This window comes from Macaca nemestrina, chromosome 3, assembly GCF_043159975.1.
Source record: "Macaca nemestrina isolate mMacNem1 chromosome 3, mMacNem.hap1, whole genome shotgun sequence".
NCBI lineage: Eukaryota > Metazoa > Chordata > Mammalia > Primates > Cercopithecidae > Macaca > Macaca nemestrina.
In genome coordinates this window covers 176,419,316-176,438,813 of record NC_092127.1, presented here as the reverse complement: position 1 = coordinate 176,438,813, position 19,498 = coordinate 176,419,316, and the positions used below count along the sequence as shown (strand labels likewise).

The following is a 19,498-nucleotide window of genomic DNA, read 5'->3' as shown; positions in this document are numbered from 1 at the left end:
ACCATTGGGTCTCATGAGAACTCACTCACTGTAAAGAGAACAGCATGGGGGAAACTATTCCCACGATCCAATTACCTCCATCTGGTCCCATCCTTGACACTCAGGGATTATGACAATTATGGAGATTACAATTCAAGATAAGATTTTGGGTAGGAACACAGCCAAACCATATCATCTTTATTAAATACTTGTTGTTTTTTAACTAACACATAATAATTATACATATTGATAGAGTACATAGTGATGTTTCTATACATAGAATGTATAGTGATCAGATCAGGGTAATTAGCATATCCATCATCTTAAAACATTTATCATTCTTAGGTGTTGGGAACACTCAGTATCCTTCCAACTATTTGAAACTAATATATCGTTAACTATAGTCATCCTATAGTGCTATAAAACACTATAACTTATTCCTCCCAAAGTGCTGGGATTACAGGCGTAAGCCACCACACCCGACCTATCTAGCTATAATTTTATATCCTTTAGCAAATTTCTCCCTATCCCTCTTTCCCGCACACCCTTCCCAGTCTTTACAATCCTTTGTTCTACTTTTTATTCTGTGAGATTAACTTATTTTAGCTTCCATATATGAATGAGAACTTTCTGTTCCTAGTTTATTTCACTGAATATGATGCCCTCCAGTTCCATATTGATATTTTATCATTTAGTAAGATTTCTTTTATTATTCTCTTGATCATATGTCTGTCTGCCTGCCTGTCTGTCTGTATATCTATCTATCTATCTATCTATCTATCTATCTATCTATCTATCTATCTATCTATCATGTCTGCATGCTATGGCTCCCCAACATGGCTGTTAGTTGTAGAAAGGTAGGAGTGTAATCTGTATATTGTACTTTCTTTTTATCCCTATGAGTGTCTTGTTCAGTGTTGAGAATATAGTAGACACTTGATAAAATTTTGCTAAATCATATTTAGGTTCGTGATAACTGAGTTTAATCCTCCACCAAATAAATGAGATTTCGTCATTAGTAAATCAAATTTTAAGTACAAAGATCATTTAATTTTTTAAAAGTTCAATAATTATTCATTTATTTTATCTGTTTTTGACTATAAACAGAACACTGTTCATGCTCAAATGCTTAACTAGTTGAAAGAAGCTCTTCCTCTGATAACTTCCTGTCAAATGGTTATTTAAAACTCTCAAGTGTATTGCTCTAGGAGAATGACACCATGGTGATTTAACGTGGGATGATACCTAAACAATGGATGACAGAAGAGTTATTAACAGGAAGCAGCTATACTGCAGTGTCCTCAAAGACTCCTAAATAACAGGAAAGTTATCTTTAATCAACTAGCTGCCTGGTAAAGACTGTTGCCTCATTAACAATTGTTGCCTCTTTTATTTTACTGCCTTTATTTTTTATTTTTTTTACTATACTTTGCTGCTGTGGTTATTAAACTGCCAAAGCCAGTATGGAAGAAGGGCCTGTGTTTTAGAATGCAATGTTCTCATCTGCATTCTCCCTTAGCGAGATTTTCTATCATCAAATTAGCCTAGAGAAATAGCACGCTGATTAAAAATAAGCTTTAAGTTCTATTGAAAGCTAGAAGTCTATTTTTTTGCCCAGATCCAGGCATAGGAAGGAAGGCACTCTATATAAAATAATTACCAGTTACATTCTGATTTCCATTGTCCTTTTAAAGTCAAATTATTTGAAAAATCTTATAGCAGAAAATGGCTTGAAGTAGGTTTTATCTAATAACTTAAGTGGATAAACAAAAAAAAATCAATTTGATCATTATTGCCCAATATTGCATCTTATGTGCAGAACTTTATATTACTATAAAAATTTATTTTAGTATTCCTTCCAAGTATCCACCAAAAGAGCTATACTTTTCTCTCCTTCCACTTTCACCCATGAAAACAGATCCTATTTTCTCAAATCATTTCTTAATGTTTGTTAATGAATAATTAAACTGAATTTCAAATATTTAAAGACCTAAAGAGATCACCTGAGAGTTATGGATAGAAACCACCATATGTAAAATGCAAAAAAAAAATAAAATAAAAATTCATCAATGGAGAATGATCAACATTGAAACTGACGATGCCCACTTACATATTTTTTTTGAATTTTTAGAAATTAATTGAATTTTATACTTGAAAAATGAGGATATGTAAGCAAAATTAAGCAATAGTGAAGTTTAGCTCTAGGTTTAGAATCAGAGAAACTGAATTTTATTTCTAGCAACACAGTCTCTTACCACGTGACAGGTTGGTCATGTGATATCTTTTTCTGATTCTTAATAATGGGGATAATGTCATTCTTACTTTTTCCACCAGGTGATCTTTCAGAATAAGACTGTGAAAGTAGTTTGTTCTCATAAGGTGCTCTAGAAATGTAAGTTATTATTTCTCCCATATCTATTGCTATATAAACGGTGCATGTTAAAGTTTTATGTATATGGAATAATTATACCCTATGAGAGGGGTTCCCGATCCCTGGGCCACAGACCTGTACCCGTCTGTGTCCTGTTAGGAACTGTCATGCACAGCAGGAGGTGAGTGAGCATTACTGCCTGAGCTCTACCTCCTGTTGTATCAGCGGTGGCATTAGAGTCTCACAAAATGAGGACCCTATTGTGAGCTGCGCATGTGAGGGATCCAGGTTGCATGCTCCTTATGAGAATGCCTGATGATTGATGATCTCCGAAGTGGAACAGTTTCATTCCAAAACCATCCCTCCATCTCTGCCCAGGTAGAAAAATTGCCTTCCGGGATACTAATTGGTTCTTGGTGCCAAAAAGATTGGGGACTACTGCCCTATGACATCTAAGAAAGCAAAACTGTTTAGAAAGAAAATATAGTTTATACTGGGCACTACCTATAACGCTAGGCATTGTGCAGGCAGTATTTAATTTTATCTTCAAAATAACCCTCGGAGTTAGGGACACATCTATATCCAGTTTACAGATGAAGAAATATAAGAGGTTAAAAACTTGCCCAAATCAGGGCATTAAATAGTAGAGTCAGCTGGATCCTAGATTTTCTCCAAATGCCGTCCCCTTCCCCACCATATTGCATTGGAGATCTTTTCTTCCAACACGGGATTTATAAATGTAAAAGTCCACTTCAGGGAGAAGCCAACCTCCATGATAAAGACATGAGGGGGACTTGCCCATCAACAAAGAAGGTGCCAGATGCTTCCCTCTCAGATGGCCCTGGCAGCACGCCTGTTCCATAAATTGCCTCAGTGAGGCTTCTGCTACTACATCCCACTATTAAGGCCTTTCTGTGGTTACTCTGCCTCTTTCTTTCCAATCTCTCAGATAAAAGAGCAAAGGAGCAGATGAAAAATGCAGTCTAAAGGCTGAGTTAGAAAGAAACTGCACTATGGGAATCAGGGAAAGTAATATTTTCTGTCATGTCTTTGCTTCTAAGTTGTCTTAATCCATTCATAACAATTTCCTGGAGCTGTATTATTATTACCCCTTTTCACAGAATACATTTGCACTCAAAAAGATTAGGCAATTTCTCTCGGAACCTGGTTTGATTCAAATTGTTTCCAAAGTCTCCCTTTGTGTTATTACAATAGAATGCAAAACAAGGAATGAGGTGCAGAATAAGTCATTCATTATCAAGAGGGCTTTGTCAGTCCCAAAAGGGTAAAAAAGTGTTTCATGGTTGTCTCCATCTATTTGGGTTGCTACAATGAATACTATAAACTGGGTAGCTTCTAAACAACAGGAATATATTTCTCAGAGTACTAGAAGCTAGGAAGTCCAAGATGAAGGCACTGGCAGATATGGCATCTGGTGAGGGCCCATTTCCTCACAAGATAGCACCTTCTTGCCATATCCTCACATAGTTGAAGGGCTGAGGGTCTCTTTAAGGAGGACTATTTTATACAGTCACTAATCCCATTCATGAGGACTCCACCCTCATGACCTAATCATCTCCCAAAGTCTCAACCTCTTAATACCAGCACCGTGGGTTAGGATTTCAACATATACATTTTGGGGAAACACATTCAGACTACTGCAATATCTAAAAATCTTTCTCTTGCTGTAAGGTATAGATATGCTTATGGCACATAAACAAATATACAGTATATATGGGGTATTAAAATTTTATTGGAGAGGTGATTAGGAGAAAATATTTGAAAAAGCTTTTTAGGAGGACTAGGATGAAAAAAGGCTAAGAAACACAGGCATAAGGAGAGAAATAATAACTAAAGTGAACTAAACTTGCAAGGATTTCTGGCTCTCATCAAGGTCTGGACCAGGTACATGCTGTTTCTCAGCTGTGTCAGCTGTGGGAAGTATCATTGCATCTTTTAGAACACATGAGGCAAAGTTGGGGGCACTTCTCAAAACCTGGTGAAATTCCATCCAATCCAAAGTCCAGAAGAATCAGCACTATTTCTGTCTTTCTTTCTTTTCTTTCTTTCTTTCATTTTTGTTTGTTTGTTTGTTTTTTGAGACAGAATCTTGCTCTGTCACCCAGCCTGGAGTGCAGTGGTGTGATCTTGGCTCACTGCAACCTCCGCCTGCTAGGTTCAAGCGATTCTCCTGCCTCAGCCTCCGGAGTAGCTGGGATTACAGATGCGCACCACCATGCCTGGCTAATTTTTGTTTTTTTAGTAGAAACAGTGTTTCACCATGTTGGTCAGGCTGGTCTCGAACTCCTGACCTCAGGTGATACACCTGCCCTGTCCTCTCAAAGTGCTGGGATTACAGGTGTGAGCCTCCACACCTGGCTCAAAGCATTACTTCTAAACTGTTAAACTCCTGGAATCAAGCAATCCTCCAACTTTAGCCTCCCAAACTGTTGGGATTACAGGCATGAGCCACCACACCCAGCCCAAGATATTTTCAGTTAAATAAACACAGAGAAATGGTTTGGTCTATGTATGGGCAACCAAATCTCAGATGTTCTCCTCTCTCCACACGCAATGTTCTACCATCACATTACAACCTGCCTTTCATTCTTTCATCCATCTCCCAGGATGGAGTCAGTCCTAGATTCATGCCTCCAAAACATCCTTGACTTCTCCACCTCACATTCTTCTTTTGCCTCTTGGAATGTCCCATGTCTGCACAGAGTGTTATACAGCCCAGGCACTGCATTTACAAAGATCTGGATTTGAATTCTGACTCTGCAATGGATGATTGGGTGCAATTGATATATCCTCTTCTTATGCCTCAGTTTTTCCATGTGTAAAATGGGACTACTGATGTCTACCTTATGAGACAGTCATGAAGAGAGAATGTGGAAGCCTGGTCAGTAGTAAGTATTTGATGTTAATATACCAGGAATTTTAGCAACTAAGTTATTCTCTTCTTAGATCTGGAACAATGCATATGTGTATTACATATCAAACAATACATATGTGTGAGCCATGAAAAATCATAACTCAGATGGCATTTCCTTCAGGAAAACCACATCCATATCCCCGTCTCCTCTCATCTACCTCTGAACTGGCACACATTTCTTTTGCTGTGTTCTTTAAGCTATGTTATAAATGATTCATTTACCGTTCTGTCTTTTTCCTTAGGCTGACTTCCTTGTTGACAAGAATTCTACCTTAAGCAATTTCCTATTTTCACTACCTAAAATAAAGGTTTTTCATAATTTAATGTTAAATGATGAATGTTGATTATGTGTTTCCACTAGTTTGATTACCTGTGTTGCATGGATATAGCCTATATTTTCATCTTTGTCAAAAAGATTTTTATCCCTGTATCTTAAAGCTGAGACAAAAATTCTTACCATTGAATACAATCCTATTTCTGCTGATTTAAAACTTGACTATATATGGTAAACCTCTTAATATAGAGAGAGGTATATATGAAATTTATCTTAAACCATGAAAACCCACACAGTTTACACTTCTTTCTTATTTCCTGATGATTTCTCATTTATTATCAGTCTGTTTCACATACCATGCATAATTCCAGAGAGAGACACTCAGGAGGTAATTTCTTTCTATCCTTTGCTGGGCTTCACAGCTAATTTTAGCAAGTGCATTGAGCAGACTTTTTGTAGAGATTTATAGTATTTATTTTGCAATTTTTCATTATGAGTTTCAAGGGCACAAACACCCAAATATCAGGGAGAAGAATGCGTACTGATATCAGACATGTGGTGTTTACTAGTAGCCCTTGTCTACTGAATCGTAATAGCACTTAATCTTATAGGTACATATTGACAGTCAATTTATCTAATCACTCACATTCACAAATTAATTGGAGTGATAACAGGATATATTATCCTCACTCTGACATGTTTTTGGAGGTCTTCAGGGAGACTTATTTCTTGAAACAACTGAACTCTTGGAGTAGTTTAAAAGGAACTGATTTATAAGCATGGCTTAGAAGGTATCTTCATTCCCTTGCTGTACTTTTTTTCTTCAATTAATGAAGATACTTCAATTGGAAAGTGGTACAGCTTTGTTGGAATGATAATGTGAACCTTTTCATGGGTAAGCTCAATAGCCAGTGTTACAATCTATATTTCTTTGAGATTTGACTAAAAGACATATTCATTGATTCAAGCAAATGCAGGTTCTTTTCTTAGTAACACTTTCTTCTCCTTTATCCTTTGAAACTCCATGCAAACATCACTTTCTCAGAAGTCTTTTTGGACTCCTTCCATATGTGATGAGGCTGGAAGCTGCTTCTCTGTTTTCACCTGGAACTCTGCATGCTAGGCACATTACACCATTTCACTGTGATCTTTTATCTCTTCTGTTGTTAAGCAACAGATTAAGGACTGTTGCCAGGATAGGTACTATAGGTCAGGGAAAAGGGATAAAAATCAGAAAAAAAGGTACCTTTCCTTGAGGAATCACATTTCACTAGGAAATACATAAAGGTAAACTAGCAATTAAAATTCAAGGTTAAGGTCTATGACCAATACATTCTTTTTCTTTTTTTTTGGTTGTTGTTGTTTGTTTGTTTGTTTGTTTGTTTTGAGACAGTGTCTTGCTTTGTACCCCAGGCTGGAGTGTAGTGGATCCGCCATGGCCTACTGCAGCCTCAACTTCCCAGCCCAAGCCATCCTTCTACTTCAGCCTCCCAAGTAGCTGGGACCACAGGCATGTGCTACAACACTCACTATTGCCTTTTTTAGAGATGGGGTCTTGCTATGTTGTCCAGGCTGGTCTTGAACTCCAGGAATCAAGAAATCCTCCAGCCTCAGCCTCCCAAAGTGTTGGGATTACAGGTGTGAGCCACCATGCCCAGCCCAAGATATTTTCACAGTTCAATGAATGCAAAGGGCGGTTGAGAAATTACTTTGTGTTGGCGCGTGTTTTTACAAGGATCAGGTTTTCAGGCTATTAGTTTGTTTGCTGTGGGATATAACTCCTTGGATATTTCTGATGTGCTATTATTAAATTACATATTTAAAAAGATAGCTTAATAGCAAGCATCTGAGCAGCTAGTACCTTTATATTCTAATGTGTCCTCACTGTGTACATGGCCATTTGCTTTCACTAGATGTAATTTTTAAAATGGAGTTTAATTCAGTATTTCCTAAACACTAACTAAAAGTGTGCTAATTGCTGTGAATGACATGAGGCTGAGTAACTTTGTCATCTTGGGAACTGTATTTATAGATTCTAGATAAAACTCGGCATATAGAAGGCATTCGATGCATACATTTCATATGAATGAATGAGTATATAAATCAATGGGTCTCAGTTTCTATATCCATAATGTAAAACACACATTTTAAAATCACTAATAGGCCATTGATACTCCTAAGACCATGAGGAAATCTATGAACTATCTGCTCAGAAAAAGACACACACACTGCAATTTCTCATATATGTACAAAGGATTCACAGACATCTCAAGGCCCATAGATTCATCTAGAATTTGAGATGCAAAGCTGTGGGCTCATCCAGCATTTCCCTCACTGTGAACCTTGAGGGAAACCTAAACTTAGGATTTTGGATATTTTTTTATAACTGATTTCCAAATATCTTAGTGAAAGTAGTATGATATATATATAGGAGCATTAACTCTGGTTTCTACCCTAAAGCACGTGGGTGTTTGAAATACCCACATTGGGAGTTCAAATTCCAGAGACGGCTATCACAAATCTTGACAATATTTTTAGGACTTCTAGAAATATTATAAATTGATAAATTTGATCAATTTACAATATTGGTAAATTTAATTATAAATTGATAAAATTCATTGGTTTTAAACACTGTTGTTGGCTTAAAAGACCACAAAGGCAACTACTGCTTTTGTGAACAAAATATGCAATCCAGCAAACCCAGCAGCCCAGTGTCCTGGAAGCAAGCTCTGTGGCTGGGGTTCTGATGGGTCCATGTATAGAAGATCTCTGGAACTTAGTTATGTGAAACGTAAGCTGACTCTGCTGTTAGAACGTGTTCTGTCCACCACAGGGATAAACCCTTCCTGCAAGGTACTCATCAGAAAGCCTAAATGACAGAGATTGGAGACCCCACTGATGTCATAGAAAGAATGCGTTGATATGCACATATTTGTTTGCGTGTGTGTGTTTGCTAAATAATGGAATTATTGGGTCTGATATTTGCTTTCATTGTAACATAAAGAGAAGTAGACTTGGTTAATTATATGAGTTTTTGAATGATCCAGGTTTTATGTCATATAAAACCCAAGAGCAAAGTAAGAGGTCAAATCGCCTTCGCCATTCACTAATGGTTAAAGCTTACCAATCCTTGCCAATTATACATTGTCAAATTAACCTACATTCATTTGCAACTGGTTGAGCGAAGAAAGGGGACATGATTAAATCATAAGGAGACCTGAGAGAAATGGGAGGAGAGATAGAAAAGTACCACAACATGGAAAAAACAGCAGGAAGGTTTCAAGTGGGAAAGTGTTTGGTGGAGTTGACAAATGCTTCATACTTTGAAAAGTATGAGAACTAAGGGGAAAACTTTAGTTTTAAAATTAGAGATAAAATTGATCCCTTTTAAGAAAAAAAAATCAATAGAATGGCAGTACAGTGGAAATTTGCAGAAGAAGAAACAATTAAAAACTTACTGAGCTCTTCCTCTGTATAAAATACTGTGTTAGGTTTTGTTAGGAAAACACAATATGTAAGACAGATTTTCTGAATTTTAACAATATTTGAATTGGGGATTTCTTCAACTGCAAAAGGAGATGTTATGAAAAAGAGTGTCCAAGAATAATGAAACACAAAGAAGTTATTAATTTTTTGTTTGGTTGCTCATTCACTTATTCTGTTCTAATTTATTTATTTTATCCAGTTTATTCAATCTTCTTTTGGTTAAGCAGTACCAGGTTCTCCCTTTAGGTAAGTGCTTATACTCCATTTTCACTATGTGGCTAATATAGTGACTGCGTGATACATACCAACAACTCTAACCATGGGCACAAATTGGGTTGAGACCATTGATATAATGCTTCACTGATAATAATTGATTAAGGGATGAGCCTATGGCTAAATTCAGGGCAATAAGAATGAGGTTCAGGAATTCTGTTAGATATCTAAGGAACAGAAGTTCTCTTTTTTTACACTTGATAGGAGGAATTTAGGTCCAAAACTAAACCTTTTTTGCACTACTTGAGGCTAAGCCTAGAATTTCCAGAGATTCTCAGTCTGAAACACAGAATCAAAAAAGAGGGGAAACAGGAATTAGGTGACATTATTTTAGCTGCTGAATTAGGCCTCACCTGAAGCTTTACTTTTAGTTTCTAAAAGTTTAGAAATGTCTTTAAACTTTTCAGCTATATGAGTTAATATATTCTCATTGTTGTTGAAACCAGTTTGATCTGAATTTTCTTAAACTTGACATTAAAAAAGTCCTTTAAGAGATTCTGGAAAAACCAAAGTAGAGATGAAAGTTTATGAAGGCAAACAATGGGCTAAATCTAGAAAAATAGGTTGGAACCAGCAATAAAGAGCCCTCCAAGCCTCCAAGGTATTTAAATTAGCTACAGATTGGGCTTGTAAATAATTCATCATTCATTCCTCTGTTCTGTTAACGCCTGCTCCTTAGGTCTCCAGTGGTTACTGATGTCGCCCAGTCATGAATTAGAGCTCATTGTTTAAATGTTTCTTTAATCCACTAGATTGAATGAAGACTCCTCCAGTTTTTGTCCTAGCATAATGCCTGTTACATAGTAAGTAGTTGTAGCAGGGAGGAATGAGGTGAGAACATGTATTAATCCGTTTTCATACTGCTATAAAGAACTGCCTGAGACGGGGTAATTTATAAAAGGAAAGAGGTTTAATCGATTCACAGTTCAGCATGCCTGGGGAGGCCTCAGCAAACTTACAATCATGGTGGAAGGGGAAGGGGAAGCAAGGTACCTTCTTCACAAAGTGGTAGGAGGGAGAAGTGCCTAGCAAAGGGGGAAGAGCCCCTTATAAAACTATCAGATCTTGTGAGAACTCACTCACTATCATGAAAACAGCACAGGGGAACCGTACCCATGATTCAATTACCTCCACTGGGTCTCTCCCTTGACATGTGGAGATTATAGGGATTGCAGTTCAAGATGATATTTGGGTGGGGACACAAAGCCTAACCATATCAGAGCATCATTTTGGCAAATCCACTCTCCAGCAGAAGATTGAAAGGCTGGAATGAAATAAAGAGGAATGAGAAGAGAAGGTAGGCATTTCAGTATTTCAGAGAGAATGGAAAAGGGCTCAGAGAGATAATTGAAGAAAATGTTAAAATCTGAATCTAGGCAGCCCCATGAATAAAATGGACATGGCCACACGAATAAGTGTTCATACAGTGTTTCTTTTTCCTGTTCTTTTTTATTCATGTAAAGTTCTTAAAACTGTCACCCATGGTAACAATCAGTGGAAAGCTGACAAGCATTTGGACACATCTATCAGATCAAACATTGATGAAAAATCCCTGTATCTTTCTTTTTTCTAGAGTCAATTGTTCTAAATACAGACGGGATGGGTTTCTTAGAGCAATAGAAGTGACTAACATTGAGTTGCAGTATTGACAATGTCCTTTTCTCCCCTAAATATAAGCAAATTTGAAATTAAAAATAGAATAACCCCAAAGAGATAAATGTTTAAAGCATGTCAAATATTTTCCAGTTTTTGTTGTATTTTAGAGTGTTGATCTCGCACTTTCTGCCATGATAGCATGATGTTGAGTAAAAAGAGGAATTAGCAATCAAAGGAAGCACTGGTCTTGAAGCTTTAATGCATTTGAGTAAGAAATATTACTTTCTAGAGTAAACTTTAGAAATAGGTCCAGTACACATTGTCACAGCTGATTGAGAAAATTTTCTAAAGACTCAGTCTTAAAAGGCAGCACACACCTCACCCCATTTATAAAATTTCTTTCAATTTTATAAATTTTAAGGTAATATCCCATTACTTCAGAACACTTGGAAAATACAGAGAAAAACACAGGTGTTTTACTTATGATGTAATCTGTTAATGCAACTACTGTTACGTTTAAAAATTTTTTTTCTTTAGAATATTATTTACATGAACACAACTATGGAAATTTTTTTAAACTCTGCGTCTTTGCTTAGATAAGTCTTCCCTGACCTTCAATTTGTAATTGTGTCCCTTCCCCGTCCCCACTATTCTTTTTCCCTAGCATGTTGGCTTTTGCTTTGTAGAACTTAATGCAATTTTAACAGTGATTGTACATTTTTTATGCCTGTTTTTCAGATGAGGACAGAATCACAGTTGTTTTTTTGCAATATTGCCTACCCAACAGGAGGCAAGTGGTTGGCATATAGCACACACAGAACGTAGACGACTAAAGTTTTCAGGCACTGTGGTGCAATGGTTTAAAGCAGCAGGCTCTGCACCAGACTTCCTGGATTTGAACCCTTTGAGAAAGGCAGAATATTGGCCTCCCACAGATGCCCACATCTTAATTCCCAGAGCCTCTAAATATGTTACCTTACATAATACAAATAACTTTGTGAGTGTGACTAAGTTAACTATCTCAAGATGAGGAAATAATCTTAGGTTATCTGATGGGGGTCCTTATAAGTGGGAGGCAAGTGGGGCAGGGTCAGAAAAAGGCAATGTAATCATGGAAGCAGAGAGGCAGAGAGAGAGAGAGAGAGAGAGAGAGAGAGAGAGAGAGAGATACTGGAAGGGACTATGCTACTGACTTTGAAGATAGCGGATAAGGCCACAAGCAAAGGAATGTAGGTGGCTTCTAAGAATCTGGAAAAGATAAGGACAAAGATTCTACCCTAGAGCCTCCATAAGAAACCAGCCCTGCTAGCTTATTTTAGACTTCTGACCTCCAGAACTGTAACAGAATAAATTTGTGTTGTTTTAAGGCACTATGCATGTGGTCATTTGTTCCAGCAGCAATAGGAAACTAATACAACTGCTTTGCACATGAATCGTCTCGGCACTTCAATCATTCTCTCTGTGCATCAGTTTCCTCATCTGTAAAATGAAGAACAAAGTGGCACCTGCCTCACAGCATAGTTTAAGTCCATAAATACTGCAAAGCATGTAGAACAGTGCCTGGTACGTCCCATGTTATCAATAAATATTAACTGCTGTTGAAAGTATATATTGTGAAACAAATGAAATGACAGCCAGTTACTCCTTTCTAATTCTTTAATTTACCAATGCAATCTATTGGTGTTAAATTTCTCAATCTTTTTTACTTAGTTGATGAATAGGGTGTGTGTGTGTGTGTGTGTGTGTGTGTGTGTGTGTGTGTGTGTATTTCTTGGTATCACAGTTTTTAATTTGACTGTTTAGTTAGTTCATCTTCTGGGAGGAGGAAAAGCCCTTAGTCATCCTTGTTCTCTGGTTCACCTTTAGCCGCCCACTCCTTGCCCACATTGGAGGTCACGGTTGACCCTATAACAGCTCCTAAAGCCACCTGCTTATCAGCTGAGGAATCTTCTCTAGTCAACCTTACATTCCTTGCATTTGGGAGGAAGAAGAAGTTGATTGCTTTTATCGGCCTACATCTGGATTCCCTCTTTCTCTCTGCCTTGCTTTTCGGTTACCTCATCCTCAGTTTTAAGAATCTGCCCAGCCCTTCAAGATGATGCTTTGTGTTGTCCCCGTCTCCAACAGTTTGGGCTGCCGTAACAAAAATATCACAGAATAGGCAGTTTAAACAACAGAAATTTATTTCTCACACTTCTGGGGACTGGGAAACCCAAAGCCAAGGTGCTGGAAAATTCTGTGTCTAGTAAGGGCCTGCTTTCTGGTTTGTAGACAGCCATCTTTTTGCAGAGAGGAAGAGAGAGCAATCCTGTGTTTCTTCTTTTTTAAATAAGGGCTTCAATCCCATCATGAGGGTCCCACCCTCATGACCTAATTAAATTACCTAAGCCAAATTACCTCCCCAAAGCCTCATCTCCCAATACCATTACATTAGAGACAGTTTCACCCTATGAGTTTGGGTTGGACAAAATATTCCACCTGTAACAGTCCCCTTCACTCTACAGATAGTCCCCCATGGTTCTACTTACAATTTTTCAACTTTTTTTTTTTTTTTCCCCCCAGATGGAGTCTTGCTCTGTCACCCAGGCTGGAGTGCAATGGTGCCACTTCAGCTCACTGCAGACTCCACCTCCTGGGTTCAAGCGATTCTCCTGCCTCAGCCTCCTAAGTAGCTGGGATTATGGATGTGCACCACCATGCCTGGCCAATTTTTGTATTTTTATTAGAGACAGGGTTTCACCATATTGGCCAGGCTGCTCTTGAACTTCTGACCTCAAACGATCCACCTTCCTTGGCCTACCAAAGTGCTGAGATTACAGGCATGAGCTACCACACCGGCCCCAATTTTTCAACTTTATGATGATGCAAAACCATCACAATTTTGAGGTAATGTACAGTATTCAATAAATTACAGGAGCTATTCAACCCTTTATTATAAAATAGGCTTTGTGTTACATGATCTTGCCCTAGTGTGGGCTACTGTAAGTGTTTGAGCGTGTTTAAGGCAGGCTATGTTAAGCTATGATATCTGGTAAGCAAAGTGCATTCAATGCATTTTTGACTTAATGACATTTTCAGTTTACAATGTGTTTATTTGGGCATAATCCTATTGTAAATTGAGGAACATCTGTATTTAACACCTCCAGAGGTTACTGATGCCCTGATCCTTTATCCACCTCAGGTCTTCAGGTTCTCCTATTAGTGTCCCGATTTTCATTTTTACCAGGACAGTAGTCCTCAGGCCAGTATAATAAAATGATAAAAAAGAAGATCCTTTCAACCTAAATGTTGTTAAACTTAGGGGGTTAGAGATTGTTTTGTGTTTGAATTTGGGCTCCACAACTCTTTACTCCAAGGGGAGAATGATGATATGCCCCATGTCACCTAAGATAATCCCAATTTATAACTATGGATCCATAGTTATGGATCAATATAGTTATGATTATCACTATTGTGATAATTAATGACATCCCCTGTTACTCTTAGAAGTATCCTGGGTTTTATAATAAATTCTATAATCACTGAATTTTGGATGTTGAATGAGTCCCTTTATTCCTCACCTGTAAATTACAATGATGACACTTCTCTTATAGGATGCTGTGTGCAGGAACATGAGCAATAATCATGGTGCATAGCAGATGCTCAATCTAGGTTAGATTCATTGCTTTTAAATAATGACAGAGCTCCCTAAAACCAAGAAGAAAAATGGAGCTAGACTGGGGGAAACTGATTAATTTGATTTGGAAGAAGGTATTTAAAAGCAGGATTTAGTTGGAGACAAGACAGGCTTAGTCAACTTGCCAATGGCTTAATGCCAGGAAGGCCCAGTAGGGTCATAGAATCTCAGAAATGGATGAACCTGTACTTATTATCAAGTCTCTTCACCCTGCTCATGCAAAAAGCTTCAACAGTCTGTGACAAATCCATCATCTAATTATTAATGTTAATGGCTGACATTTATAGGACACGGTGCTAAGCACCTCAGGTGGATTACTTTAAATCTTCTTCATAAGAACTCTAGAAGGCAGATACTGTGATTGCCTCACTGTAAAGATGAGGAGACTGATCTATAGTTGCATGAGATTTGCAAGTTCATGTAGTTAGAATTCAGTATCTTCATTTTGGGTGGCTGAGGCAAAGGCATTGTTTGAGGGCAGGAGGTCAAGACCAGCCTGGGCAACATAATGGGGGAGAGAGAGGGAGAGAGGGAGAGAGGGAGAGAGGGGGGGGAGAGAGAGAGAGAGAAGAGAGAAGAGAGAGAAAGGGAATAAGAAAGGAAAGGAAGGGAAGGAAGGGAAGAAGGAAGGAAGGAAGGAAGGAAGGAAGGAAGGAAGGAAGGAAGGAAGGAAGGAAGGAAGGAAGGAAGGAGAGAGAATAATTCAGTGTCCTGCCTTCTAATGAACTTTTGGTTGCCACATAGGATTTTGATGATACAACTATAAACCTGAAATTTGTATTTGAGGAGTTCAAAATGCCCTTAAAATGTCTAAATAATTGACAAGAGTTTCTTTATTGTAAAGGATGCTTTATTTTTATGGATTTTATTTGGCAAATGTTACTTCCTATTTGCTAGTAGTTTTTTAAATCACAATGAAATGCTATAATATCTTGAAACATAGGGAGAACTTCTTTAGTTAATAGGCAATAACAAAAATGACACATTGGATATTTTTTCCACCACAATCTACTGGTTTCAGGGCCTGGGAGAATGTGTTATCTGTTGAGAAATTTACAATGCAATGAATGGATAGTTGACAGAAGCACCGAGGTGTAGTGAAAATTGTTCAGGGTTTCACAGACAGAACAACTTCATTCAAGTTGATGTGAAATAGCTCACTGTGAATTTGAATGAGTAATTTTTTTTTACTCCGTGCCTTAGGTACCCTTTCTGTAAAATGGAAGATGGGCTAGATTATTACTAACACCTTTTCAAGTTTGACCAGCCTCTGATTTTCTCAAGTATGGCCTAGATTCCTTGCAAAGTGTCAGTTTGGCAACAAAGCTTGGTGCTTAGAAAAAGCTCAGGGCATTCAGTAGAATTCAATTTTATATGTCACAGATGGAAACTAATTGAAATTATGTAGGTAGATCAAGTGTAACAACAAATGCTTGCACCGGCATGTAGCAGACCTTTAGCCCAGAACTGCTTCAGTCTGTCAGCAGCACTGAGCATGTTGCAGTGAAGTCGGTAATCATCTGCCTTTCTTACAGAAAGTCATTGCTGAGAGCAGAGTTTTGTTGGGTCAAGGACGCCAGGTTGCTTATTTTGAGAGGAATCACGCTCAGGATCTTGCAAACCAAAAAACGCTTTTCCAATTCCGCATTAATAGACGTTTAACTTGGCCCAGAGCAGGAGCAACAGTGCCAAAGGGGAAGCATGCCCACCAACAAGACTGGACTGTGGCCTGAGAATTTGAAGACTTTAAGTTTTAACTTCCTCCTGTCTGTATCCTGAGCACCTGCACTCCAAGAGTTTTTTGAAGCATGCAAATGGTCTGCCTGCTCCAGCTCCACTTCACGGCTCTTCTCTCTCTTGTGGCATCTAATTAGGATTACCTCTTGCTGCTTTTGTCTGCTTGTGTCTGTTCATTTATCTTAAGTTCCAGGACTGTGACTTCTGCCCAAGTGGTCAGCCTAAAACTGCTCTCTCAGCAGTTAAAAAACAAAATAAAACAAAAAGCAAAAAAAAAAAAAAAAAAACCCAGCTAGTTACAAAATCGATTCCATTTTAGTTATTTATTGATTGCATGTAGTATAGTCTACCCTATGCTTGAAGCTGGGGGTTCAGAAAGGAATCAGATATATCCCTCCCTGTTCCACCTAGAGCTGACAAACTCGTGGGGGAGTAGACAGATCAACTATCCTTTATTTCAGGAGATGTACTAGTTTTATAGAACAGAGCTTCTCAAACTATATAGGTGAAGGATCAATTTTGATCCTTATTTTTTTCTGTCCAGTTCATTGTACACTGATACTTTTGTAAAATACAAAATAACACTTATGTGTACTGTGACAATATCACACTGTTGCGATTGCTTCTAAAGGCTTACATTCAATTTCTGCATTTTGTTGTGAATGGGTAGGCAAGAATTTGCAAAATAGCTTGATATGGTTTGGCTCTGTGTCACCACCCAAATCTCATCTTGAATTTTAACCCCCAGTGTTGGAGGAGGGGCCTAGTGGAAGGTCACTGAATCATGGGGGTGAACTTCCCCCTTACTGTTCTCATGATAGTGAGTGAGTTCTCACAAGATCTGATGGTTTAAAAATGTGTGGCACTTCCCCTGTTTCTCTCTCTCTCTCCTGCTCCGCCGTGGTAAAACATGCCTACTTCCCCTTCACCTTCTGCCCTGATTGTAAGTTTCCTGAGGCCTCCAGTCATGCTTCCTGTTAAACCTGCAGAACTGTGAGTTCAATGAAACCTCTCTTCTTCGTAAATTACCCAGTCTCAGGTAGTTCTTTATAGCAGTGTGAGAATAGACTAATACGGAGCCCTTCCTGCAGTCAACCACTCAAGTAGCACTTGAATGAAACAGCTTAAATAAAATGCTATTGAAACACATGAGTACACAGTGCATCCTGTCTGGGGTACGAGAAACACCAGGGAATATCTTTTAGTTCCCTTCTTCCTTCATCTTTGCTTCATTCAAGGCCAACAACTACCTCCATCTTCCAGTCCAGTTTTACTTTGCTTCAATCAGATTGCACTCAACCTGGTGATCTCCTCCCTTCCATATCACACTTCTGTTCTTTTGCTAATAGCATTTTCTCCTCCTGCCGCTTATCCAGTCATGCTGGTTCCTCAGCCTGGTGCTGTCCTTACACTCTACACTGACTCCTTCAGACTTCTTCAGAGCCCCTTGTGATCAGGTGAAGCTCTTCACACAAAGAGATCATATCACATTACTCTGTAACACTCTTGGAATGTCTGTTTGCACTGTCACTCAAGATCTCTTTGATCTAATTGCCACCTAACTTTTCAGTTGTTCTTCACCACAATGATTGAATCCGTTTGCAACGCTGCATTGAAGCTGCATTATTTGCTGTTTTCCACATGGATCCTGGACCTACATACCTTCATGCCTATAATCATGCTTTTTCCCCCTTCTGCCTTAAAAGTTACCCCACATCATCATTTTCCAGTGCCCTGACTTATCCCACTCATCCATCTTCACAAATAATGCCTATTCCTTAATATCTAGCTTCAATATCACATCCATCAGGAAATCTTCTCTAGAGATCATACCACGGTTGTAATAATAGCTCAATCTGCTACTTCCCAAGGTATTTCATTTTGCTTCTTTTCTGACACTAGGTAGGGATTGTCTGTCTTCAACTATGATGATTTGTAGGCACATCACTTAGCATCCATGCAGGCTCTCTGAGGTCAGAATTCATGCATTACTTACTCTCTGTAAGTGCCTCACACTTTAATTGATTATTCATTTGCAAACACAGACATTTTTGAACCCACAATGTGCTGTTCACATCTTACCAACTTCATAAGAACTTACCATCTATTGGGAGAAATCAGATAACAAACAGATAGTTATCAAGCTATCTGGCAAATGCAAAGAGTGTTTTGCACTGCATAACACAGGAGATGGAGAGAAGATGCACAGCCCACAACACAGATGAGCCACGTGTTCAGGGAGTGTTTCTTTAGAAGGCACCAGTGGAGGTGAGAATAAAAAGATGAGCAAGTCCAAGATTGGCACCTCATAGCTATCTGATTGCTTTCTACTTGATTCGATTCCTTTGCACAGTTCTGAGAGTCTCACTCAGGTTTCCTCTCTGAGTCTTCTTCGCATACTTATAGGCAGCTATAATCTACTCGTTGTTTATGGTTTAGAGTCCATTTAACCAACCACAATTTCAAATAAAGGAGTATAAGCAATTGTATTGGGTTAAATACAATTTAACCCAAAATTCATGTCTACCTGGAAGTCAGAATGTGACCTTATTTGGAAATAGGGTCTTTGCAGATGACCTCATCCTAGATGAAGGTGGTCAAATCCAATGACTGGTGTCCTTATAAGGGAAGGGAGATTTGAGGATAGAGAGACACACACACAATGGGAATACAGCCTGTGGAAGACAGAGGCGGAAACTGGAGGGATGCCGCTATCAGCTAAGAAATACCAAGGACTGCCAACAATCCCCAGAAGCTGAGAATCCAAGGAAGAATTCTCTCCTGGAGCCTTTGTAGAGTTCATTCCCCTGCTTGTGCTTTCCAGGTTTGTTCTCAGACTTGCAACCTCCTGAACTGTGGGAGGATAATTATTATTTTTAAATTTAATTTAAGTTCCAGGATACATGTGCAGGATGTGCAGGTTTGTTACATAGGTAAACATATGCAAGAGTGGTTTGCTGAACCTACCAACCCATCACCTAGGACTAGGAGTTAAGCCCCACATGCATTAGCTATTTATCCTAATGCTCTCCCTCCCACTACTCCCCTGTCAGGAATTCCTGCATTACTTTGCTGAGGATAACGGCCTCCAGCTCCACCCGTGTTCCTACAAAGGATATCTCATTCCTTTTTATGGCTGCATAATATTCCATGCTGTATATGTACCACATT

General features: G+C 38.5%; 1 protein-coding gene across 8 annotated transcripts in view; it reads right to left on the bottom strand.

Moving 5' to 3' along the window:
- LOC105487858 (potassium voltage-gated channel interacting protein 4) overlaps nucleotides 1–19,498 on the bottom strand; it is a 1,213,665-nt gene that overhangs the window by 466,208 nt on the left and 727,959 nt on the right. The gene's annotated exons all lie outside the window — the stretch shown is intronic.